Source organism: Orcinus orca, chromosome 2, assembly GCF_937001465.1.
Source record: "Orcinus orca chromosome 2, mOrcOrc1.1, whole genome shotgun sequence".
NCBI classification, from domain to species: domain Eukaryota; kingdom Metazoa; phylum Chordata; class Mammalia; order Artiodactyla; family Delphinidae; genus Orcinus; species Orcinus orca.
Genome location: NC_064560.1, coordinates 65,952,804 through 65,979,702, shown reverse-complemented (window position 1 = coordinate 65,979,702; position 26,899 = coordinate 65,952,804). Strand labels below are relative to the sequence as shown.

General features: G+C 44.9%; 1 long non-coding RNA gene across 1 annotated transcript; it reads left to right on the top strand.

Annotated features, from left to right (window-relative positions):
• The first annotated feature begins 285 nt into the window (after nt 1–285).
• LOC125963708 (uncharacterized) lies at nt 286–25,470 on the top strand. The gene is made up of 3 exons (XR_007476098.1): nt 286–317; nt 442–564; nt 25,329–25,470. It is a non-coding gene; the product is annotated as an uncharacterized LOC125963708 (long non-coding RNA).
• Nucleotides 25,471–26,899: the final 1,429 nt, after the last annotated feature.

Sequence of the window (26,899 nt, the reverse complement as noted above, 5' to 3'; positions counted from 1 at the left end):
CCTCCCTTCTCTCTCTCTTTTGTTGCTCTTATAAATAATGCTGACATAACATATTAATCTTTGTACTTATCTCTGATTATTTCCTTAGGATGCAAACTTAGAAGAGGAATTATTAGAAGAGGGTCAAAGGGTTTGAGCAATTAAAAAGAATCTCAATACTTTAAAGCCAAAAGGCTTTCCCCAAACTGTGCTAATTTATCCTCTAAGTAGCAATATATGAAAGTGCAGGTTTCACTGCAAGATTGTCACCAATGAATATTGCCTTTTATTTGTCTTTATTTTCTCCAGGTGCACTGGAGGAAAATGGTAGTGTCAGAGTGAGTTCATTTCACAACGTAAAGATTTGCATCAATGAATAGAGAGAAAAAAAAAGAAATGAGATTTCTGTCTGAACCTCTATTCTGACCATCTCCCTTTGACTTCCATGCTTACTTCAAAAAGATGGGATAGAGCCCAAGTCACAGACCCATCGTCTAAAGCCATTTTGTGCCATCCCTCCACCCACGACTCACCCACCTTCCATGACCTTTCTGCCAATAATATATCAATGGGTGGCCCGAATAGGTGAGTAAGCCTGTGGCCAGATGGCTGCTTATTTTTTATTTTTGCCATGATTGAGCTGAATTACTATCATTTGATGTAGGTGACTCAGAGATGCAATCATAACTCATTGTCAGGAGCAGAAAGGACTGGTGTGGGTGGCTTGCAGGCCTTGGGCACAGGGCCCTGTCATGGTTCTCCAGCTTTACTTGTTTGCATTTATTTCCAACTTCAATATATGACTTCTAGCATTGCCAAATCTGACTTTTTATTTCCACCTGTGCATTGGGCATGTGTGGGGAGGGGCAGGAGGAAAGGCAGGCAGAACAGGCAGAATGGGACAGCAATGTTAATCTGGGTTGGCAGAAGCAGAGTGAGAATATGGTAGGGGGTGGAGGGAGGAAAGAAAAATGAGATACTAATTCCTCCCATTCGGTTCCGATCATCAAAGCTGAAAACTCAAACTAAACACGTGGGAGCCTGGTATTGCCTTGGTTCCACCACCAGTGAAGGGTATCGGCAGCTGATTGTGCAGCTAAGCCAAGACAGGGTAGGACTGTGAGCTTTCAGTGAAGAAAGGGGTCATCCAAACCAGACTTCCCAACCCCTGATGGCCCATGGATTCATGAAGGGAATTTCTCTTTTTTGGCAATGGCCACTGTAGCTTGTGTTTTCTGTTGTCTCCAGCAGAGAGTGGCAAGTGCTTGCTGTTCTATGACCTAATCTGGGTGGGGACAGTCTGGCTAGACCTTGCTGTGGTGACATGAGCACCTGCTGGCAGAGTCAGTCATACTGGGGGACACTAGAGACACTGGCTGGGTGAGTTAACTAATGTCTCCATAAACAAAGGGTGGTGTGATCACCTTATATGGCTTCTGTGAGGATTAAGATACCATGCTTCTTTACAGCCTTTTGGAAATAAGGTCTAAATACATATAGTTTTTAGTGTTTCTTTATTTTTTATTGTGGTAAAATGTACATTATATGAAACTTACCGTCTTAATCATTCCTAAGTGTTCAGTTCTATGGCATTAAGTGCATTCACATTGTTGTGCAACCATCACCATCATCTATCTCTGGAACGTTTTTTAATCATCCCAAACTGGAACTCTGTACTCATTAAACACTAATGCCCTATTCCCTCCCCTTTACCGCACACCCCCCCCCAACTCTGGTAAAACTATTTTACATTGTATAAATTTGACTACTCAGTGTACTTCACATAAATGGAATCATATAAAGTTTGTCCTTTTGTGCCTGGCTTATTTCATTTACTTCAATGTTTTCAAGGTTCATCCATGCTGTAGTGTGTATCAGAATTTCTTTCCTTTTTAAAGGCTGAATAATATTCCACTGTATGTATATACTCCCATTCTGTTATCCATTCATCCATCAATGAATATATGGATGTTTCCACCTTTGAGCTATTGTGAATAATGCTGCTATGAACATGGGTGTACAAATATTTATTTTGAGTTCCTGCTCTCAGTTCTTTTGGGTATATATCTAGAAGTGGAATGGTTGAATCATATGGTTATTACATGTTTATAAATACATATGTTTAAAAAATGAGATGGTAGGGCAGTGTCTTAGTCTGTTTGGGCTGCTATAACAAAAATAGCATAGACTGGGTGTCTTATAAACAGAAGTTTATTTTTCAAGGTTTTGGAGGCTGGGAAGCCCAAGATCAAGATGCCAGCAGGTTCAGTGTCTGACGAGAGCCTGCTTCCTCTTCCATAGATGGCTATCTTTTCACTGTGTCCTCACATGGTGGAAAGGGGAAGGGGGTTTTCTGGGGTCTCTTTTAAAAGGACAGTAATCCCATTTATGAGGAATCCTGCCGTATGACCTAATCACCTCTCAAAGGCCTCATCTCCAAATACCATCACATTGGGGATTAGGTTTCAACATATGAATTTTGATAGGGGCCACAAACATTCAGTCTACTGCAGGCAGTGAAATTATTCTGTATGATACCATAATGATAGATATATGGAATTATATATATATATAAAATTGTTTATTTATTTAGTTTTTTGTGGTACACAGGCCCCCCACTGCTGTGGCCTCTCCCGCCGCGGCGCACAGGCTCCGGACGCTCAGGCCCAACGACCCTGGCTCACGGGCCCAGCCGCTCTGCGGCACGTGGGATCCTCCTGGACCGGGGCACGAACCCGTGCCCCCCGCATCGGCAGGCGGGCTTTCAACCACTGCGCCACCAGGGAAGCCCTGGAATTATATTTTTGTCCAAACCCAGAGAACTGTACAACACAAGGGTTGTAAAGAGTGAACCCTAATGTAAAACTATGGACTTTAGTTAATACTGATGTCCCAATATTAACTCATTGATTGTAGCAAATGTAGCACATCAAAGTGAGATGTTAATAATGGAAGAAACTGTTGAGAGGGTGGGTGAGAGAGGTGGTGTGTGGGAATTCTCTGTACTTTGGGGTCAACTTTTCTGTAAACTTAAAACTGCTCTAAAAATAAAGTCCAGGGCTTCCCTGGTGGCTCAGTGGTTGAGAGTCCGCCTGCCGATGCAGGGGACACGGGTTCGTGCCCCAGTCCGGGAAGATCCCACATGCCGCAGAGCGGCTGGGCCCGTGAGTCATGGCCGCTGAGCCTGCGCGTCCGGAGCCTGTGCCCTGCAACGGGAGAGGGCACAACAGTGAGAGGCCTGCGTACCGCAAAAAAAAAAAAACCTGCTCTAAAAATAAAGTCCATCACTTCATGGAGTCCTTCCTTGAGTAGTTCCCATGTAAATGCTTGCTCCTTTTTTCTCACTCTTTCCTTTGCAGTCCCCCTGCCTTGTCAGACCATTAGGTGTCCTGGGCATGGCCCTCTTCCTAGAGGCTATGACAGGGGCTCTTATGACAGAAGGGTGCACCTTCTCACCCCCTCATTCTCTTGGGGTCCACTCTCTGGCACCCGATGTCCAGTCCCTGTACATCACTCCTAGTGTGGGACCTTTCCCCTTATTTCCAGAGACTTCTCCCAAATCCTTCCCTGTTGCTCATGTCACAGAGGGGAGGGGTTGTGCTCATTAGGGAGGAGGACATAGAGCTCTAGAGAATTCCAGAGAGCTCCTCAGGGTCCCAACGTGTGTTAGAGCAGACCCAGGTCTAGCCCCGTCTCCAGGGCGCCAAGTGGGTGCTGGTTTCAAAGCAGACATTTTCCACTGAGCATCATTGTGGGTGAAGACAGTCACCATGGAAGATTCTAGGCCCCCTGCTTTTCTTATGAAAAAAATCAAAATGGTTTATTATGGTTTCTAAGTCTCTGTTTAGAGTTTCCATCAACTTGGTGCCAGGTTGTTTGCTATAAGACACATATTCTGTACAAAATAAAACAATAAAAAGTAACTGAGCTTGAAAGAAAGGAAAGGGAAACCCCCAGGTGCCATAACACAAAAAGTAGCTGAAGGCAGAAAGGCAGAAAGATTTTACTGCTGGTGGCTGGCTGGGATGTTGGGCTGGACAGAGGCTCTGTGTCCTAGAGTCCCAGATGTTATTTCCTATTCAGTGATAAAAGATCTGGCTGGGGGCCTGTGAAAGCAGGAAGGGAATAGCCAGGAGCGACGTCACCCCACCCCACCCTTCATAAAGCCCAGAGCCTCAAAGAGCTCCCTAGTCCACAGGACTAGGAAAGCTCTGCCCACCAGCATAAAGGTTACTGAAGGAAAATGAAAACTTCAGATCTGCATCCAAACTGGGTGCAGGGTCCAAATTTGCTGAAAGGCAAGGGATTAATATAAAAGTGGTCCAGACCACTGAAGCTCCAGTAGCCTAAAGAAGCAAACCCAGAGCTACACTGTCATGATGTTTTATAGTCCAGAGTACATCCTAGAGGGCATACAGCACTTGTTGAAAATGAGCTAACAATAACAATAATAAAACAAGACAAGCCACACCAGAAAACTAACCACTAAGGGGAAGAGTGCTGAAACAACAAACAAAAATTAGTATCCCAAGAGATAAAAATGATAGAATAAGATGAAAGAAACCCCCAATCCTGTAAAATAATAAGTTTTAAATAATAAGCAAGGGAAAAAAAATAAGGGGTAACAGGAAGAAGAGAATCATAATAAATGAACACGACTTGCCATCCATTTTTTTCCTACCAGATGTGAGCACTTTGAGACAGGGTCTCATCTTATTTCATTTACTCTGGGCTCCCAGAGCCCAGGACCCAGTAAGACTCAGTGGACATTTGCAGAATGAATGGGTGTCTCCTCCTCACTGTCTTTGGAAGAGGGTGGCTGAGCACACCTGTTATGTATCTAGATCCTGCCCCATTCTATTCTGTGTGAGTCAAGGTAGGACTGGCAAGTGGTGTGTAGGAAACAGTTCTAGGGTCTCCTATTGGCACACCCTTGTCTTTCTCTGCCTTCAGTGGTGTAAGGGTGTCAACCACAGAATCAAGCACATGCCCATTTTGTAAGTTGGCACAAGGGTGAAAGAAACAGAGTAAAAGTAACTTCTCTAACCAGAATTATCATTGGTACCAGGAAGCCCAATTTTCTTCTCAAAAGACAAAGAACCTTGTAGAACTCCGTGTCCACATACACACAGAGCTCCCAGCTGTCTACATCTCCTTCCAGCTCATCCTGTGGGCAGCCTGTTGGTGGAAGGCCTTGGACTTGTACCAAATGATTTGGGTTAGAGTTATACCCCAGGCCTCATTAACCTGGTCCTTATGTGAATTTCTCAACTTCTCTGAGCTTCAGTTTTTATCACTTGTTGAATGGGGTGGATGAGACATGACCCACCTGTCTCTCGGGGCTGCTAGGAAGTTGGAATAATTGAGTGGAGACACTTTATAAAAGTTAATAGTCATGGACTTCCCTGGCGGTCCAGAGGTAAAGAATCCGCCTTCCAATGCAGGGGACGCGGGTTTGATCCCTGGTCGGGGAACTAAGATCCCACATGCCATGGAGCAACTAAGCCCGTGTGCCACAACTACTGAGCTCACACGCCTCAGCGAGAGAGCCCGTGTGCCACAAACTACAGAACCCACATGCCTTGTAGCCCGTGTGCCACGACTAGAGAGAGAAAACCCGTGTGCTGCAACTACAGAGAAGCCCGCGTGCCGCAATGAAAGATCCCACGTGCCTCATTGAAGATCCCTCTTGCCGCAACTAAGACCTGATGCAGCCAAAAAGATAAAGAAAATAAATTAATTAATTTTAAAAAAGTTAAAAGTCAATATACTTCAAGGGAGGTTGATCCCTGACACAGAGTAAATGTTTCACTCTGTAGCATCTAGTATGTGACAGTGTAAGATTGCAGCAAGGGGGTGCAATGATGTATAGGAATGGCTCCCTGGAGGAGGTCACATCTAAGGCAAGATTAGAAGGAAGACTAGAACTAGACAAGAAAATGGAGAAGGGGGAGAAAAACATTGCTGGTAGAGAGAAGAGCATGCAGAAAGGTCTAGAGGAGAAAGCACATGGAATTTTGGAAAGAAGACGAGTGTGGCTGGATCATGTTCTATTCTCCCTGGCTGCCTCCCTAAAGTCTGTGCATGGAACTTTCTAGGTCCTGTCCATGTACACTGTTGATCAGTGAGTGCCCCTCCCAATCCTGTTGTCTGCTTCAGGTATCCTGTACCCCTCCCAACTCAACCTTTGTGGCACTAAGCATTCTTTAACTTCACTTCAATCCTTTGTCACCTTCTTTCATTAAATTCAGATATACCCAGGCCCAGAGCTATGTCTCTCCCCTTCCAATACTGCCTGCTCTCCCCAGATGCCCCCAAACTTTCTCTTCCTGGCTCCTTTTATGATCCTCTTCCCCATTCATTGATCTTCTTTCCACCCAGCTGCCATTTTATTTTAAATGATTGGTGAACTAATATTAAACAATGTTATTTCACAGCCACTCACCACAACACATGTGGCAAATATCTGTGAAGCCAGCATCTTAGGAAAGTTAAATAATGCTCAGAAAAGGACTTCCTAGGGGACATACAGTTTTTCAGGGCAGGAGCCCACTGTGTCCCCCTTTGCCTGGCAGAGCAATAAAGCTATTCTCTTCTAACAAAAGAAAAAAAGAAAAGGACTTCCTCATATCAGGCTTGGAAGTATTGAATCTGGAAGGGGACAGAAATAACGAATCAAACCAGGACAAGAAAAACATCCTGAATTAGTCAGTCAACATGTTTTATTATGCATAAGGCATAGCGTTGGAGGTTGAGGAAGACACTAAAATGCCTCAGATATGGTCCCTGCAGAAGGACGTTATAATTTATTTTGGAGCGATAAGAGGAAATTAGAAAGAAGGTAGAAAGCTCAAACTGCCAACCTTTTCGACAGTTTATTAAGGTCCCTTTCATGCACTTGACTCCAAGCTAAAGAGATTATTTTCCTCAACCCTGCTGCTGAGCTCTGTGCAGGAAATAGTTGACCAGTATGTCATGGGCTGTGTTGACAGTGTAGACTCACAGATGACATTGTGTATGGTGCTCAGAATGCCAGGACAAGAGGGGGCTGGGTTTGCTGTGACTGGACGATCCTGTTTCTTTGGGGTTTGGTGGGTAGACCTTTTTACAATCATCTGTGGGGAGATATTTACAGTGATAGAAAGTTGGAGATTTAAGAGTCACTTGGTATAGCCTCCCACCTAAGGATGAAATCCCTTCCATGGTAACAACCCTCTCAAGGAAACTCTGGGTTTCCAAAGATAAAACTTTGGGTTTCAGAGTTACATGGATCTTGTCCAAGTCCCAGTTCTATCACTTATTAACTATGTGATCATGGGTGAGTTACTAAAATTTTCTAAGTCTGGAACTCTTGAACAATCAGGATTCTTGGTTGCAAGTAACAGAAAATCCCATTGGAATGGGTTTGCATGGTGTTTTCTTCTGACACCAAACATGAGGCTTTTTTCCATATGGACAACCGATTCTCCAATTCTCTGACACCAACTAGGTGTCCAATAATTCAGTTCAATTCAATTCTGATACTAACTTCAGAATTAGTGTAGACCCCACAGACTAAGGGCTCAGTCTCAAAAGACTGACATCCCACTTCAGATGCCTGTCACAAGTCCCAGGGGCTACCTGTACTTCTGATCAACTGGCTATAAATTCAAGGGTTCCCACAACCCTCTCCAACTCAGGTTCAATAATTTGCTAGAATGATTCAGAGAACTTAGGAAAGCACTTTACTTACCACTACTGGTTTAATACAAAGGGATACAACTCAGGAACAGCCAAATGGAACAGATGCAGTGTGTGTGTGTATAGATTCCATACCCTCTCCAGGTGTGTCATCCTCCCAGCACCCTGATGTGTTCAGTAACCCAGAAGCTCCCCCAGATCTTGTTGTTCGAGACTTGTCTTTCTCTCTTTTGAAAGAGCATAATCTCCAGCCATTTCTCCCTGAAGGTCAGTGGTGGGGCTGCAAGTTCCAGCCCTCTAATCACTTGGTCTTCCTGGTCTTCAGTCCTATCCTGAGCCCATCTAAATGTCCTACTCCAGGTTATCCCACTAGCATAAACTCAGCTATGACTAAAAGGGGTTCAGCATGGGGCATATACCCTGAGAAAACCATAATTCAAAAAGAGTCATGTACCACAATGTTCATTGCAGCTCTATTTACAATAGCCAGGACATGGAAGCACCCTAAGTGTCCATCATCAGTGCACGTATGTATAATGGAATATTACTCAGCCATAAAAAGAAACAAAATTGAGTTATTTGTAGTGAGGTGGATGGACCTAGAGTCTGTCATACAGAGTGAAGTAAGTCAGAAAGAGAAAAACAAATACCGTATGCTAATACATAAATATGGAATCTAAAAAAAAAAAGGTTCTGAAGAAGCTAGGTGCAGAACAAGAATAAAGACACAGATGTAGAGAATGGACTTGAGGACATGGGGAGGGGGAAGGGTAAGCTGGGACGAAGTGAGAGAGTGGCACGGACGTATATATACTACCAAATGTAAAATAGATAGCTAGTGGGAAGCAGCTGTGTAGCACAGGGAGATCAGCTTGGTGCTTTGTGACCACCTAGAGGGGTGGGATAGGGAGAGTGGGAGGGAGGGAGATGCAAGAGGGAAGGGATATGGGAACATATGTATAACTGATTCACTTTGTTATAAAGCAGAAACAAACCATTGCAAAGCAATTATACTCCAATAAAGATGTTAAAAAAAAAGGGGGGGGGGCTCAGTATGGATAACAAAAGTCACTCCTATCTCTCAAGAAATTCCAAGGATTTTAGGAGCTGTATGCTGGGAGCCAGGGACAAAGAATAAATGTATATTTTTATTATAGCACAGGGTTTAATGATGACAAAGGGTTTTGGGAATTTTTGGCTTACGTTGAATGGATATTGACATATACATTGCTGGTGCTAGCTAGAGACTTGCCTACTTTTGGAGTTCATTTCCTCCATTTCTCAGCTTCAGCCTACCTTGGCATCAGCTACTTTCTTAGGCAGGCTCTCTACAAGAGAAAGAAAATGGATTGGTGATAGCCTGAGACTTGTCTTCTTAGAGCTTAGCAACTTCTACAGACAGAAAACTTTTCTTCTCCAATTATTTAAAAGAAAAAAAAAAATCTCAGAATTTCTCTCGTTGGTCTGGCATGAGCTACCTGTTTACCCCTGAGCTAATCATGTGGTCAGAGAGTAATGCACTCTGATTCAAGCGTGAATCCCTGGAATTAGGCGTGGGCTCCACTCAAACTATAAGAACCAAGAGTGGAGAATGAGTGGTTTCTTGAGGAAAAGTAGAGGAATATGGTGGCTGGGCAGGAATAGCTACTTAGTCTCTTTTCATCTGTAAAGCAAGGATACTCATCTCTTCCCTCGGCTCTGTAGTTTTCTGCAACTACCCTTCTGCAATAATCTACACCCCTAGGACACTCTGCAACATGCACGGGGTGTGTTCTTTGAGCCTTTGTCCAGCTATATGTGACAGAGCCTCCAGCAATTCCTTCAGGGAGATGAAACCAGAATTTAATAAACTTTCTCATTGGACAAAGTTTGTCCACATTTTTCTAGACTTAAATGTATCCCTTCCCCTCCTGGCTATACCATGAGAATTCACAGAGTGCAGTATTCTTCCCAAGCCCAGATCATCTCCCTACTTGATGTGTTTTTCATTTGAGCCCATATTTCATTGGAAAATGTCAAAATACTGCCCACACATGGCCAGAGCCCAGCTGAGACGAGAGAGTCATTTTATAAGACCTGCCAAATGGGGTTCGGTGCTTATCTGATCATGAATCATGAAAGCTTTTAGGACAGATGGTGTAATCATATCCAAGAAGAATGCCCTTTCGAGAGTGATGCTAATTGGATCACGTGGCCTAAGGATTTCACATCTGTCACATGAGCGACCACACATGGCAGAGACGAAGCTTTCTTAAACTTTGGTTTGTTTCCATTCTGGGAGTGGTTAGAGCTTACTTCAGTGAGTTCAGGAAACACCTGCAGGGTGCTAACTGCATTGATTGATCGATTGATTGATTCACCCAGTGTATGTATTCTCAGTTCTTTCTACATGCCAGACAGTGTTTTACATGTTTTCACCCTGTGAAGCTTTCCTTCTAGCTGGGGAAGGTGAGTAATCAATAAGTAGACCAATAAATAAATAATGTGAATGCAGCTAATGGTAAACACTATGACGATAACCAACAGGGTGATCTTGAGTGTGTTTGCATGTGTGGGAGATGGATGTGGGGCAGCTAATGGGGACTAGATAGTGACATTTTTGCTATGTCTGAATGATGAGAGGGAGCCAGCCTGGAAGAGAGAACAGCAAAGGCAAAAGCCCTGAGCTCAAAGTGAACTTGGCTTATTTAAAGATCAAGAAGGTCATGGGACTTCCCTGGTTGTCCAGTGGTTATAACTCTGCACTTCCACTTCAGGGGGCGTGGGTTTGATCCCTGGTCGGGGAACTAAGATCATGAATGCCATGTGGGTGCAACCAAAACAAACAAACAAACAAACAACAAACAAATTAATTAATTAATTAAAATAAAGATCAAGAAAGTCAGTGGTAATTACCTCATGAGTGAGGGGCACACTGGATCAAAATGAGGACAGAGATATAGTCTGGGGCCACAGTAATGAGACTGGATTTTATTTTAATAAAACGTAATATCAGTGAATGTTTACCCTGTGCCACCTGACATATAGTAACTCATTTAATCCCCACTAAAATGGTATGAGATAGGTACAATTCCTGCTCATTTCACAGAGCAGGAAACAGAAGCACAGGAGAGTTAAGATTTGCACTCAGATCAGAACACAGGATGTGGCTGCAGAGCTGTGGTCTCAGCCACTATTAGTAAAAGGAAGCCTCTAGGTGGTTTAAAATAAGGATGACATATCTGCCTCCCATTTTTTCAAAAGTCTCTCTGGCTGGGATAGATTATAGAGAATCAAGAGTGGAAGCAAGAACAGTCTGGAGGCTGCTGCAGCAACCCAGGTGAGGGCTGGATTTGGGGATGGCAGTGGCCCTAGAGAAGACGTTTGGGGTGTGTTTTGGTGTCACCATTTCAGATGGACTGGATGTGTCTGGAGAGAAACAGAGAGAATCAAAAGTGACTTAGATTTAAGTGAAGTCGGTTTAGCCCCTGCTCTCACAAAGCTTACAGTCTCATGGTCCAGACAAATGCCTATTTATTTAGAGGGACTAATTCAGTGCTGTTCTTGGCTTATCCATTCATACACAATCCTGGCAATGACTTATCCCACAGGGAGAGGGATACACATCTTCACTAAGGAGGACTTGGGGGTAGAAACACACATGTTTATTTTACCTGATCCTTCCCTTCCAGGACGCTGGATCTCCACATATACAGGGAAGCCATATTTATATACTCTTCCTCTAGCCCCAGTGACCCAGAGGTAAAGTCCGGGACTGCATTACAGTCTTCAGCCATGGCCCAAGTTCACAGAAGCCAGATGGAAGTCTGGCTCCCCTGTCTCCTGCATATGTCAGGCTCCTGGCCCCTCCAGCCCTCTTATCTGTGCTCTCCCCTTTCACCAAAGCCCTCTCTCCTCTGTTCTCTGCCCTCCTCCTCACTCTTTAGATCTCAACTCAGCACGTGACTCTTCTGGGGATCCCTTCTGACCTTCCCCAGAAAACTAGCCCTTAGCCCTGCTCCTCTCCTGTGTTCCCACTTTACTTTGGAGATAATTCCAGGTTAGCAATCATTTTGAATTCTAACAGTCCTCTTAGATTGCAAACTTCTCAAGGGTTGGATGTGTGTGTATGTGTGTACATGTGTGTTTGTGTAGGAATGCAAGCCCATGTGTGTGCGTGTTTGTGTGTGATCACATGTTTGTGGTTTTATGCATGTGTTTGTGTGCACTGGTGTATTTCATGTTGATATCCCTGCATCTAGCAGAACACCTGTCATACCGGAGCAAGGACTTCAAAGGAGGTTTTAGCTTTTGAACAAGGACGTCAAGGGAGATCAGTAAAGGAATAGAGAGAGGAGAGCCGTAAAGATAAAAGTTATACTTCAGTACCTCTAAAAGGAGCTAAGACACCTTCATTGTGCCCTTGGCTACCCAAGGAGCTAGATGTGAGGGAAACCAGGGGAAAGACATTAACCCTGATGAATCTGGCTCTTTCTCAGGGTAAAATCTCTGCATTCTGGCAGGTCAGGTCTTTGCTTCCCTAGTAGCTCACGGTGAACAGGCTTTTATAGTTGAAATGTTCAATCATTTTGCCTCCGTTATTTTTCTTTCCCCAGGCAATTTACCTTCACACAGTAATTACCTTTATTCAGATTCCTCCAAAATGTTATTGGGTTTGATAGCTGCAGAGTTGAATTTGCACTTCCTCATGTCAGCATCATTGAATTCCTTCACCTGGGCAGACAGCAGGACTGTGCCAGTATTTGCTTTCCATTATACGCAGTGGGCAGATTAGAGAAAAATGGGGAGAAAGTAGGTAGGCCTGGAGAAAAGAAAACTATGGTGGTTACTTGGCAAAAAGCAACACTTTTGAAGAAAAGAAAAAAGTAAGAGATTGAGTATGTTATTATTGAATAATTAGATGATTAAATCTTGTGTATTCAAATGCATTCTTCTTTTTAGCTATCTTTGTCCGTTCATTCATTTATTCGTCCATCACATTTCTCACTAGAATTTCATGGTACTTAGCCCACATGTTGTAGGAAAAAAGACCACAGAACTTAGAATTCAGAAGCAAGACTTTGTCATTTGTGAGAACTGCATTTTAGAAAAGAGGGGGGAGTGTGCTCACCAGCCAGCTCCCTCAAGCATGAAAAGGTCAGGCTTTCTTTTATACCTGAGTAAAACTCAAGACTCCTTCCAAGTTTTGCCTTATAATCCCTGAGAAATTGGAATCCCGTGACCATCAGGCAGGGAAGAGGGAACATGAAGACACGACCCAGAGGAGAAAGAGGAAGACCTCGGGGGTCAGGGGTCAAACTTGAGAAAGAATATTTGGAAGGGGTACTGATAACCTGGATTTGGAAGGCCACCATATTTGTCCCATCAAATACTTACTAATAGAGTCAGGACAGTTTATAGTATTTGTGTAAAGAAAGCTATAGAAGAGAGATGGTATTCGTCCAGGGGAATAAAGCATGACATATGACGTTCAGGATCTGGTTGCTGGTGAGATTTTTTTAAACTTTCCAAATAGGCGACTCAAAGGTCTAAAGTTACAGAGGGGCTCATTTTCTGGCCACATGCTCCAGCACTGTGGGAGCGTCGGAGATGATTTCAGTGGTCTCTGTCTCCCCGATATTCCTAACCTGGTAGGGGAGACAGATGAACAAATGGACAGGGGGAGGGAAGTTATACGGTGGGAAGGAAGGAGAGAGAGGAATGATAGAAATCACCCTGTGATGGGAGGGTCGGGGGGAATAATTTGCTGTGGCTGAGGGTATTGGGGTGTTTGCATAGAAGAGACCATACCTGAGCTATGTTTTTACGGATGAGTAGGTATATTTCAGGCACATATGGATTGGTAATGGGATGGATTACCAAACAGGAAAGGATGTTCCAGTGCAAGTAATGCACATGGAGGGCAAAGGATCAGCTCTGGAGCTGGCATGTTGGGGACCTATGAGAAATTCAAGGGTGCTGGCGTGGGGACCCAAAACAGGGTCCCCCTGTTTTGGGGGACCATGCTGGAGGAGGTGAGGAGAACTTTGGAAGCCAAGCTAGGGCATCTGGGTTTGTTCCTACAGTCATACTAGTTAAACTGAAGATCTCCTTGGCTGTCTACCCCTCTTCCTGTTTCCTACTTAAGTAACTGTGGGGTTTACTATCCCAAGCTGTAGCCTTCTATAGCAGTTTGCTAGGGCTGTCATAACAAAGTAGTGCAAACTCGGTGGCTTTCTTACTATCTCACAGTTCTGGAAATGAGAAGTCTGAGATCAGCGTATTGGCTGGGTGGCTTCCTTCTGAGGAATCTCTTCTAGCTTTCTCTCCTAGCTTCTGGTGGATTTCTGGCAATCTTTGACATTCCTTGGCTTGTAGAAGCATCACCTCCATCTCTGCTTTCCTCTTCAAGTAGTGTTCTTTCTGTGTGTGTCTGTTTTTAAATGTCATGTTTTATAAGGACATCAGTGACATTGGATTGGGACCCATCGTAATGACCTGGTATTTCACTGGACTTATCACTCAGGAGCAGTAGTGGATGCTGTCTGCATACCAGGCAGACCTGCACTTATATCTGGATACTCAGCTTCTAGTCTGTTTATCTTCCTGTGAGATAACCAACATCCCTTAATAATTCCTTTTCCTGTTTAAATTAGCCAAAGTGGACTCTGTTGTTTGCAGCTAAAAAGCATGACTGCCACCCTGTGAGTGTAAACTACTTGATGCTAAATAAAAAGAAAATGGAGGAAGGAAGGAAGGGAGGAAAAGAAAGGCTGACCAATGGACTGGGAATCTGGAGGCTCTGGTTTTAGAATTGGGCAGTGACTTTGGGCACGTTGTTTCCCATTCCTGATCTCTAGAGAATTCATAGTATTATGAGTGAGTTTTAAAGGTCCCTTCTGGTTTAAATATCCTTTAAAACAATGTGATAGTTCGATGTTTATGTACTTACTTTTTTTTTTTTTTTTTGTATGTGGGCCTCTCACTGCTGTGGCCTCTCCCGTTGCAGAGCACAGGCTCCGGACGCGCAGGCTCAGCGGCCATGGCTCACGGGCCCAGCTGCTCCACGGCATGTGGGATCTTCCCGGACCGGGGCACGAACCCGTGTCCCCTGCATTGGCAGGCAGACTCTCAACCACTGCGCCACCAGGGAAGCCCTATGTACTTACTTCTTTGAGTTTTTATTTTTTTGCCCTCAGATGGGTAGGATAAAATAAGATTTAGACGGAACCACAGTTACTGATTTAGATCAATCTAATTTAAAAAACCCACACGCTTTCTTCTTGCTCCGGGAAACTGGCAGCAGCGGCCTCCCACTTTCCCCTGTGGCAGAGCTGAGGTTCAGGGGGCAGGACAGGAGAGAAAGCGGGGCTGCCGCAGGCAGCGTTGCCCAAGCTCCCCGTACATGCGGGAAGGCTTCTCCTTGGTGGGCAAGTTTTGCACCATGAAGCAGCACAGTCCTGTTTTTCACTGTGTGATGTGAAACTCTATGAAATGAAAATATAGAGGAGCCATTTATCAAAATCCTCAGCGTGGTTAGATCTGTGAACTGTGCACCAGGCCACTTGTTCTTATTAATCATTGAAATGGCAGAAACCAGTGACTGCCATTGTAACAGCCCAGCCCCATTAAAGTGGAAAAACAACAAAGTTTCCTTAAAGAAGACCGCATGGGCTGGCCCACTCGGTGGTGCAGGGTGTATATCAAGATTTCGGGCCCTTGGTTTAGTTCCTTTTTCTCTGGATTAAGGTGCTGTCTCTCAGGCTGTGGATTCAACACCCTTGTTTCAGGGAGGGAGGTGGCCAGAGGAGCTGGCAGCCTTGATTGTCAGGAGAAGCATTTCCTCCTGTCCAAATCCTTCCCCCAACCAGGAAGGAGAGCAGTGGTAGGCTAGAGCTGGGATGGTTAATTTTATGTGTTGACTGGGCTAATGGTTCCCAGTTCTTTGGTCAAATACTAGATGTTGCTGTGAGGGTCTAGATGTTGCTGTGAGGGTCCTTTAAAGATGTGATTGACATTTACATCAGTAGACTTTAGTAAAGCAGATTACCCTCTGTACTATGGATGGGTCTTATCCAGTCCCTTGAAGGCCTTAAGAGTAAAAACTGAAGTGTCCTGAAAAGGAAGGAATGCTCGAAACTGCAATATAGAAACCTAGCCAAAGTTTCCAGCCTGCTGCAACATCAACTCTTACCTGAATTTCTAGCCTGCTCTAGAGATTTCAGACTTGCCATCCCCTACAGTCTCATTAGCCAATTCCTAAAATCTCTCTTTGTCTCTTTATAGATCTAATCTATATCTATATATTTCCCATTGGTTCTGTTTCTCTGGAGAACCCTTCTGACTAATACACCAGCCCTGTTTTTTTTTTCTTCCCCAGTGAGATCATTTTCTCCCCCACTGTATTGTCAGTTTCCTCATCTGTGAAGTGGGTATACAATAACATCCCTATTATGTCCATTAAGAGTTTTTGAAAATATGCTCCATCATCTCCTGTGTTAGAATCTCTTCCCAGGCTGCATTTCAGAATCAGCTTTGTAGCCTCTCAATAATATGAATGCCTGAGCCCCTTCTCCTGAGATTCTGCGTCAGTAGAAGACTCACAGTGTTTAAAATGTGCCCCAGGTAAGGCTGATGCAGCTGAAGTTGAGCACCATTGGCTTGGTAATAACATCCACCTTCCTTAGCATCTTAACACTGTCACAATCTGATATCTTTCACCATTTCACACCATGGTCTAGACACAAGGACCCTTCACACCTTTGTCTTCTGGTGTTTTGCATGCACTCTTACATCTGCCTGAAATCTATCCCACCGTAAACGTACATCCCCTATTAAGGTTTAACTCCTAACTCCTATAAAGACTCAGCAGAAAGGCAACGCTTTTCCAGGCCTCCGGATCCCCTGCCCACACGCCTAATATCTCTGTTGTGATGTTGATCACATTAAATTACCATCCAACCACACTTCTCTATTTGACTGCAAACTTCAAAGCTGGAAATCACAACTTTGTGTCCTCCGTTACCCAGCACGATCCTGACTTATAGAGCTCAATAAGTTTTTGCTGAATTTAAATTACAAAGCAAGCTCCTCCTGTATGGATTCCATGCTCACCAAGCAACGTTTAGATACTTTGACTTCGCCAGTAGCTGCCACCGATGGAGCAAATGCATGTTCCATCAGATGGATGTGAGCATCTGGGCCACATGACAGTGCATTCATTTTGAGCAGTAAGTTAATAAATTGGAGTCCTGGTTTACACATACAGAGTCTGTTGAATAAATGGCTTGCTTATGGTCATAGCTCAATTATCTAAATACAGATGATCCTCCTAGCCTATCATCTGCAGACTGGTTTTTATTTATTGTCTTGAATTTGCTCTTTTTCTGGCCCTAACTAGTCCCTTTCTCCTTCCTTGTGTGGATAGTTGAAAGCTGGCACTGAATGTGACCCCAATCAAAGAGACGATTTTATAAAGCACTGGTGGTGTTGTAATTATTAATGTCCCTGATGGCTTGGGCTACACATTTAGGACAGAATCAACCAGATGTTGACCTGGTGGGTCCCCACCCCCTTCCTGATCTACTGAGGCCGCTGAAGCAAAATCTAGCTCAGGACAGCAGCTGTGTGAGTCTGTCAGGAAGACAGGGGTTCTCATTAAGCTGAGAGGTGGGTAACGGAGAGTGAGTCAGGCTGGCTTGTAAGTAGACACCGATGTGTCTTATGTTTAGGTTAGACAGACACACCACCTCATGTTTTTCGCTCTCTAGGGTAGTTCTGGCCGCTGACCTTTGCATTTTAGCCCAGGAGTACAGAGCAGGCTCTTTCTGTCAGCTGGTGAAGGCCACAGGTCCCTGGGCAGAGGACTTTTCCACGGAAGAATCCTGGAGTCAGTGTGGTACAGTAGGAGCTCTCCAACCAGAGGTCAGTGCGTGCGGGTCCCAGCCCTGCCTCTGCCACCACATGCCCAGGGCAAAGCAACAGGCAATCTCTGCTGCTTGTTGATTTCACTGTGGGCTGGGATTGGCTTCCCGGCCTCTGTGTGCTGGTATTTAAGGATGGGGATTAAGGATGCGGCAGCTGTCCAAAGAAAACGAGACAGGATGGGCTCAAATGGGCCTGTGGTTGGGCCCTAAAGCTACTTTCCTCAAAACTACCTCCTCCTTCAATAATTTCTTTCCTCTTTCCTGGTTCCATTCTCCACTTATCCCACAACAATCCTGGGATTCTGTAGAAAATTGGCATTCCCTGCCCCTCCTGTTCCAAGTCCTCTTTGGACTGCTAGAGCGCTTTCTCCTGGGCCCAGGCGATGCCCCCCACCACCTGGCTGAGGGTTCTGTACCATCAGAGTGGGTCCCTGGCCCCTGCCCCCCTTCTGGCTTCTGTATTTTCTCGCATGCTGGTCCTATGGCCCACTCGCCTTGCACACGCCACGGGCCTGCAGCCATGCTAAGCCCACCTCACAGCCTACAACTCTATACCACCTCTGGTTTTCATGTGGCTGCCACTCCGAGGAGTTATGGATCTTATGCTGGGGTCGGGGGCCAGAGCCACCAGCTTCAGGAGCTTGCTTAAGGCCACAGGATGAATTGATAGCACAGCTGCACTGGAAACCAAGAAACTCCCTTCTAATTCTCTGCTTTCTCTTTCTGGAAGTTTGATTTTGGAGGTGGGGCTGGGGTGCTGATGAGTGGAACAGGCTCGAGCAGGGTCCTTCAGAAGCTGACCTTGGAGGGCTCTGCCTCCTCTGGGATGCTGAGAAGGTGAACTTGAGAAGCCAGAAGGGCTGAGAGGAATCGGGGGGAGCAGATGCAAAGCGAAGCCCAAACTCTAGATCAGGGGCATGATTGTGGGCAAAGACCAGACTGCAGAGTGAACGCGCCCTGAGCTGGATGACAGCGGGACCAGTTCCAGGACCTGTGAGGGCGGGCTGGCTATGGGGGACCACGCTGGGAAGCCATCTGCACACAGTATTGGCAGTGAACGTGACAATCTACCATGAAGACTAGAGATGGCTCGTTTGGTCCCTCAACCCTCAGGCCTCAGCCAGGGGCCGCCCCATCCAAGAAGCTTTCTTTAACTCTTCCCATAGCTCAAAGTCACAATGGAAGAGAAATAACCGGGAGAAACATCGGCTCAGTGATTCTCAAACGAAGAGCTTTATAAAATACAGATAACCTGTGGCCCTGTCCACATCTAATGAATTATAATCTCCAGCAGAGGGGCCCAGGCATAGGTATTTTTTAAAAAAAGCTTTCTAAGTAATGCTCATACATCTCTCCAAGGGGGGCTTAAAAATACCATACTTTATAGCACTTTACAGCTTACCAAGAAGTCCACAGACACAGCGTCACTTTTTTCTGGCATCACTTTGGATATAGTACATCCCCAAGCACCACATATTTTAAATAACTACCTGAGTCCTCTGTTATTTCACTCTCACCTGGGCCAGAGAAGCAGGCTTTGCTTTTTATTTACTTTTTATTGCTTATGGTACTTGCTTTCACAAACAGTGCTGGTGAAAGACCAAGAACTCTGTAAATACTTAATGATTGCTACAAGGCTAGGGGATTAAAAGTCACAGTAAATGCACACACGGATGCACACACGCTCACACATCCTTCGTTACACAAGAGAGAAGTGTACATTGCAGGAAAATGAGAAAGTGCAAAGAAGAGTAAAAACAAAATGAAAACCACCTCTATTCACTCCCTACCATCAAACACTGTCAATTCTGGGTGTGTGTGTGTATGTGTGCGTGTATATCAAAATGGAATCATGCCCGTGTGGCTCTTTTATAACTACGTTTTGAAATTTAACAGGAAATCATCAACAGATTTTATTCTTTGAAAAATATTAACATAGCATTAGGTCCTAAGCAGAGATTTCACTAGGAAATCATTATCAAAATATCTCAAAGATGAGATCTTGGAATCCAAACTTAGAAATTTGGGGTTTTCCCCTCCCAATATATATTTGACATTTATGCATATCAGTACACATCCTCAAAATGCATCATTAGGGCTTCCCTGGTGGCACAGTGGTTAAGAATCTGCCTGCCAATGCAGGGGACACGGGTTCGAGCCCTGGTCTGGGAAGATCCCACATGCCGCGGAGCAACTAAGCCTGCGAGCCAGAACTGCTGAGCCTGCTCTCTAGAGCCCACGAGCCACAACTACTGAGCATGCGTGCCACAGCTACTGAAGCCCGTGCGCCTAGAGCCCGTACTCCGCAACAAGAGAAGCCACCGTAATGAGAAGCCTGCGCACTGCAAGGAAGAGCAGCCCCCGCTCGACGCAACTAGAGAAAGCCCGTGCACAGAAACGAAGACCCAACACAGCCAAAAAAAAAAAATCATTAAAAATTAAGTATTTAATTTGAACACGGAGATCATATGTACTTTACATATATACATATGTATACATACATGTACTTGGTGTCATTTCTCTGCTCAAGGTCGTGACTCTTTCTTCTCTTTATGCCCTCTTTCTTCTCTGCCTATATGACTACCCCCTAATCCTATAGTAAATATTTTCCATGCCAATAAATAGGGCAGTGTTTCTGTTATGTCACTGTGCAACAAACCTCTGCAAAACTTGGTAGCTTAAAATAACAGTGTATCATTTCTCATGTTTCTTTAGATCAGCAATTCAGGCTGGGTTATTCTGCTAAACTCACCTGTAGGGCTGTCAGATTTAGCAAATAAAAATACAAGACACCCAAGTTAAATTTGAATTTCAGATCCACAATGAATAATTGTGTAGTATAAACACGTCTATGTGATATTTGAGACACAATTATGTTAAAATACTACTCATTGTTTATCTGGAAAGAATATTTAACTGGGTATTCTGTGTTTTAGCTTTGCAACGTTACTCCCCTGGGGTCACTCGTTCTGCAGTTAGGGGCCTTGTTTCTCCTCCATGTGGCCTCTTGTCCCCCAGTAAGCTGGATGCAACTTCTTCACATGGTGGGCTCAGAGCAGCATCTCAAAAGGGCAAAGGTGGAAGCTGCAAGGCCTTTTGGGACCTAGCGCTGGGCATCTTATGACATCACTTCCCCCTCATTCTATTGGTCTACAAGTCACAGGGTGAGCCCACATTCGACAGACAGGAAATAGGCTCTAACTTTTGACGGCAGGACCAGCAACGTGGCATTGCAAAGGGGCATGCATCCAGGGATGACTGGAATTGCTGCAGCCCTTTTGGCAAACAGAGTCAACATTCTTCTCTATCAGTTGAGAACGTTGCCTTTTATTCTGTTGTACCACAATTTTTACCCATTGTCCATATTCGATGTTTAGATTATTTTCTTTTATGCTGTTATGAACCTAGTTGCGTAAAAACCAGGGATTTTTCTGCATTTGTCCAATTTTGCATACCTTTTTCATAGGAGTGTTAGAAAGTACTGCCTTGATTCAGAACCCAGCTTTATCACTTACCAGCTGTGTGGCTGGGGGAAAGTCACTTTGCATCTTTATGCCTCGGTTTCCTCATCTGCAAAATGGAGACAAAAATATGACTCATCTCATCTCCTACTGGGAAGATTAAGTAGATTCTGAATATAAAATGATCCATAACTGTTGGTCATTGTTAAGATAAATTCCTACAAGTGAAATTATTAGGTCAAGAGGTGTAGAGATAACACATTTGCTATACATATTAATAAATTGAAGGAACCATGTTTTGAATTAAGAAAAACAAGTCCAAGTTCTACAGCCTAGTGATTAAGAACCAAGACTGTAGACCAGGATTCAGAAACCTTGTTTCTATAAGTAAGGTTTTATTGGAACATGACTGTGTCCTTTTGTTTATGTATCGTCTATCACTGCTTTTGAACTGCGACAGCGGAGTTGAGTGTGGCAGAGATCAAATGGCCCACAGAACTACAGAGATGTACTATCTGACTCTCTATAGAAAGTTTTCCAACCTCTAATTTGGAGTAAGCGGGGCTTGGGCAGGAATCTGCCCTCTGTCCTGCGCCCTCTGTGTTGGTGGCACAGGGTTTAGTGAAAGATAGCACTTTAATTTTGATCTTCTACTACCTTGGTGGCTGGCTACTGGGCAAGGAGGCAGTCAGCACTTTACCAGCACCAAACGAAAGGGCTCCGTAGATTTGCAGCTACTTAAGTACAAGGTTTTATGTGTGTATGTGCAAGAGTATGTGTGTGCCTGTGTGTGGATGTCTATCTGTATGTGTGTCCGTGTGTATATGTATACATGTATATGTGTGGGTATATGTATGTGTGTGTGTGTGTATAGCCACAGGACCAGGGGAGTGGTCACTGTCCGTGAGCAGTTTAGAAAGTTTTCTGCATCTTTCATAGTACTATTGACAGGACTGCTGCTGAGCAGTGTTGAAAGCTGCCAGGGGAAGCAGTGCAAAAGCCTGACATGGGAAAGATGTAAAGAAGGTCGTCATAGGCAGGGGTCTTTCCAATGTACCTACTCACCCAACAACCAGCGGCACCAGCCCTCCCAGCTGGTCCTGACCCCTCCCAGCAGACAGCCCCACTATCTCCTCCCCACTCCTGATGCTGGAATGTACCTTCCTTCTGCACTCCTCACAATGCTCAAGTGAAATCACCATGTGCTCTCAAGTCCATGGACCGTAGCAGGGGTACTTGGTAGGTTCTGAGCACTACCCTCTAAGCTGAGCATGGGTAACCTTAAGAGACTCAAGGTGTGCTGGCTCCTTTCATCCCTATACCAATGCTGTCAAGTAGGTCTTATTATCTTCACTTTTTAGATTTAGACACTGAGGCTCAGAAAGGTCAAACAATTTTCATAAAGCCACACAGCCATGAAAGGACAGGAGCTGGGATTTGATCATTGTGACTCCAAAAGCTTGTTCTTTCTACTGCACTAGGGAATCAACAGTCTAGCAGAAAAGATGTTATGGTACAAATATTATAATTAAAGTCAGGATGAGATACATTCCATGTAAGAGGTAGATAAATGCTAGAAGCGTTCAGAAGAAAAAAGGGAAACCTTCTATAGATGGAAGCATTGGAACTTGATTGTAATTCCATATGACTAAGAAAAAAATGTTTTTCCTTCAAATTCGAGGTCTCAGGTAAAATTAGGGGAAAAAAAGGTGTTATACTGGGTCAAAATTTGGGAGGTAATTGATAATCTATACTTACCTGAAGAAAAGATGTTGACTTTGGGGTCCGTGAGGGGTTGGCCAAGTACAGCCTTTGCTGCAGGCCACCTCTCTGGAGGGACCCACATGTTACTGTCTTAAGTGGTGACTTTAGGAACAGATCCATCCTGGGCCCAAGAAAATGTTTCAGGCAGATCCAGCATCACTTCCATCGGGTTCTTTTTCCTTGGTTCCCTAGTCACCTGGTTTCTGCTGCATTTGCTGATGGTGGAACCAGTTGAAGTACCAGGGTTGGGTTTTGGGAGCTCCTCTGCCCGGTTCAGTCTTGTGAGGGAAGAATCGTTCCTCTGCACCACTCTTCTGAGAGGGCTTGAGAACCAGGGTCAACAGCACACCGATAGGTGTTTATAATTTGTCTGTGGACAGTGGTTCCCAACCTTTACACCTGTTAGCCGAGGTCTCCCGGATCCACTTCTGCGGTTTAAATGAGAGCTAATGGGACATTTCCCCTTGAGCATCGTAACAGGTGGTGAGACGCAGGTCCATGGGCCCAGCCCAGGCTCTTACTGTGGAGAAGAGCCGAGGAAGGGTCTGTTGGAGAAAGGAGAGAGTGAATACGTGAACACAGCTGAACATCTCTGTCGTTAATTGCTGAGGTCACTGCTGTGCAGATTCGAAGCATGTTATTTTCGAATTAAGATTCCCTGCTTGCTTGGGTGTTCAAACTGAAACTAGGTGAGATTCAAGACCCTTCAGCTTGGCCTCAGATAGTCTGATTTCACTGGTCTGGAAAGGAGCCTGGCAATGGTGTTTTTAAAACATTCCTCAGTGATTCTGAAACGCTGTCAGGACTGAGAATCACTTGGATGTAATCCAGTCTGAATTCTCCCAATTTGCATATGAGGAAACTGAGGCCCACAGACAGGCTTGCTATAGAAAGCCTTCTGCCAAAAAAGAAATTGGCAGATGGCTTCCCTGGTGGTGCAGTGGTTGAGAGTCCACCTGCCGATGCAGGGGACATGGGTTCGTGCCCCGGTCCGGGGGGATCCCACATGCCGCAGAGCGGCTGGGCCCGTGAGCCATGGCCGCTGAACCTGCACGTCTGGAGCCTGTGCTCTGCAACGGGAGAGGCCACAACAGTGAGAGGCCCGTGTACCGCAAAAAAAGAAATTGGCAGAAAATCTCCTTGGCTAGCTGCATGCTTCTTCATCCTGTGTTCCTCCTTCCTCTGAATGTATGAGACACAATTGAATGTGAACCTGTGGTCAGGACTAGATACCTGAGACCCCTACAGACCAGCTCCTTCCCTGGATCTTCTGTGACCCTGGGGCTACCTCCTGCCCACTTCCTGTTTCCCAAGTGACTTGGGTTCCATTTTGTTTTAATTGATACAATGTCCCTCCTGGAATGTCGTGTCTGTTTCTTCTGTTCTTTCTCCTGGAAGCAAATGGGAAAGATTTATGGCTCCTTGTAAAACCCCAGTGTTGTTTAGAAATTGCTTGTGATTGATTAAGTAATAAAAATGCTTTTAAGACAGGGAGGTAAATCTCCCTGCTAATTGCTCTGTGCTTTACATTAGAACCTTGTTACACTGCCTCAGGCTCTCCAGGGCTGGACCACTTGGTAATTTCCATCACCCTGAAAAGTCACATTGGCATCATCTTGTGCTTTTTTTCCAGGACTGATACTGTTAAAAGACGTAGACAGATAATTAATGGGCCAATAAACACAACCAGCAAAGCATTTGAAGCAAGAGAGCAAATCCCTCCTTCCCCCAGAGGGTGAGTTCCAGCGCTCATCTGGGTGTGTGGATGGGATCCAAGCCCTGGTGGAAGGGTGGTCCAGATGGGAGATGGAAGGACTTTCTCAGCCTCCACCTGCCCCTTCCCTCTTTCTAGCAATATAGTTTTGTGTACCTTGAAAGATGGATAGATTATTCACTGGCTTTGAGCCAGAAGGGGATGGAACTCGATCCCAGCGGGGAGGGCACATTGCTGGATGGGGAGAGAGGGCACAGACAGTGTGCAGTGTTTGATGTAGCGAGCCTGGATTAGATGGGTGACCATCTGGTCTCTGAAGGACTACAGTGATGAAGCCATTGCCAAGTTCATTCTCAGTCTCCATCAGGAGAGTTGTCATACTTTTACACAGTCCTCTGCAGCTCTCCAAACTTTTCAAACCCACAGTTAAGTGGGTATGAGATAGTTCAACAGTTCTTGCACCTCTTCTGACACGAGCAGGTTTCAATCAATCTAGGAGGCCTGGGGAATGTTCCACGTGGAAGGCAGGAAACAGGGGTGGTATTATATTAAGTACGATATTTGGTCTTTGTCCCCAGTTCCTGGTACAGAGCTTCTAAAATCCTTGGAGTTTCTTGAGTGAAGGGTGATAGGAATGCTTTTTGTTCTAACGGTGGTATCAGACCCTTAGAAAGCTTCAGGATGGGTAGTCAGGAATACCAAGCCTCGATTAGAAGCTTGGAACTTCTTGGCCCCGCCTCCTAACTTTCTAGAAGGAGAGAGGGGTTGGAGGTTAGTAAATCACCAACGGCGAGTAATGAAATCTGCATAAAAACCCTTGAACAGTAGGTTTGGAGAGCTTCAGAGTTGGAGAACACATCAACGGACTGGGAGGGTAGCACACCCCAACTCCAGGAAGACAGGGAATCTCCGGACCTTGTCCCGGGTACCTCTACATCTGGCTGTTCATGTGCATCCTTTACAGTGAACAGGTAATAGCAAGAAAAGTGTTTTCCAGAGTTTTCTGAACCATTCTAGGAAATTATCAAACCTGGAAAAAGGGGTTGTAAGAACCCCCTGACTTTGTAGCCACAGAAGGGTGGGTCACCTGGGGACCCGAGACTTAAATGACTGACATCTGAAATGAGGGCCATCTTGGAGGATGGAGCCCTTAGACCTCTGGGGTCTCTGCTAACTCTGGGTCGTTAGGGTCAGAACTGAACTGAGCTGTAGGACACCCAGTCTGTGTCCAGACTGCTGGAGGATTGGTTGGTGTGAGACAAAAACTCCACACATTTGGTGTCAGAAGTGTTGTGAGTAAAACATAGCTCGGAAGGGTTTCTGAGTAGGAGGGAACAACTATCCAAGGGGCATGTGGGCCAGGAGACACTTCTTGTCTCACCCAGAGCCAAAGTGGGCTCACTCTCTCCCCCGCCCACGCCCCGCCCCCGCTTCTGCAGCAGCTACATTTTCAAAGCAGATTTGCCGTGGGAGAGAGCTGATCACACAGCATATTCTGCCTGACATAGATGTTACTGACAGCAAGTGATTGAAAGAAGTAACCAAAGGAGGGATTCGTAATGGGTCCACAGATGAACTCAGGAGGTCCCCGAGTGCTCGAAAATTTGGCAAATTATGTGTGGTTGTGAGTACGTACTTTTCTGGGGAGGGTCCACTCCTTCATCAGAGTTTTAAGGATTCACCATGCAAAGATGATTTTTTTAAAAAAACCAAACAAACAACCCTAAGTTGCATTAAAACTATTAGAAAGGTGGATAGGAGAATTTATTCTGACTCAGGGTCCCCAGTTTTTTCTGGACCAGCTTCCATGGAAAGTCACTCTGTTCTAACAAGTTACTGAGGAATGATTGATGTCCCAGGGAAAATTTTCAGGTTTTGACTGTCACCCACTGGGAACTTTTAACTTGTCTCAGGGGCATTATGTGGGGCAAATGACAGGGACAGATCATGGGTATGAATATTTCACTATGCTTTTGTCACAGCGTTTTTTAGCCATTCCATTTGGTGATGCCTAAGAGATACCCAAAGTTTAAACTACAGAGAAGAGTGATTCGTTTCAGAGAGGTGACTTCAATCAACCGCAGGCTTTCTGAGCATCCCTGAGAAGTGGTGATCAAAGGGCCATAGCTCCTAGATCCCTCAGTGTGATAATAGGCTAAGGATGAGAATACTCATTCAAGGAAAAGTCTTGGTTTTAGAAGTGCTGTGCCTTGGGTTATGCCTCAGGGTTTGTCGTGAAGAAACTCTGCTCAGGATAAGTCTTGGGATGAGCGAGAGCCTTCAAGCTTAAGACATAATTTCAAGTAGACATGGAGCACACTTCTACCTCTGTCTACTCCTTCTGACTCATTCTGCTGGACTGGCTACCCTGAGGTCTTAGGCAGGGCTTTGAGTTC